The 331-nt window shown below is 39.9% G+C and overlaps 1 protein-coding gene across 1 annotated transcript in view; it reads left to right on the forward strand.

The window, feature by feature from the left end:
• Nucleotides 1-331, forward strand: part of LOC128249707 (mucin-2-like) — a 94,906-nt gene that overhangs the window by 90,573 nt on the left and 4,002 nt on the right. The window lies entirely within an intron of this gene.

Below are 331 nucleotides of genomic sequence, written 5' to 3' on the forward strand. Positions count from 1 at the left end.
AATCACAAGAAAGCCAACAACCACAGAAAACCACAAAACCACAGAAAAACTAACTACAACTGTACCAACAACTACAACAGTACAGACAACCACAACAAAGCCATCTACCACAACAGAGCTAACAACTACGATAGAACCAACAACCACAAGAAAGCCAAATACCGCAGCAAAACCAACAACCATAACAAAACCAACAACCAAAGAAAAACGAACAACCTCAACAAAGCCAAATATCACAAAAGGACCAATAACAGCAACAGAGCCAACTGAAACAAGTGAGCCAACAACTACAACAGAGCTAACTATCACAACAGGACCAATAACCACACAA

The sequence above is a fragment of the Octopus bimaculoides genome, chromosome 17, assembly GCF_001194135.2.
Source record: "Octopus bimaculoides isolate UCB-OBI-ISO-001 chromosome 17, ASM119413v2, whole genome shotgun sequence".
Lineage (NCBI taxonomy): Eukaryota > Metazoa > Mollusca > Cephalopoda > Octopoda > Octopodidae > Octopus > Octopus bimaculoides.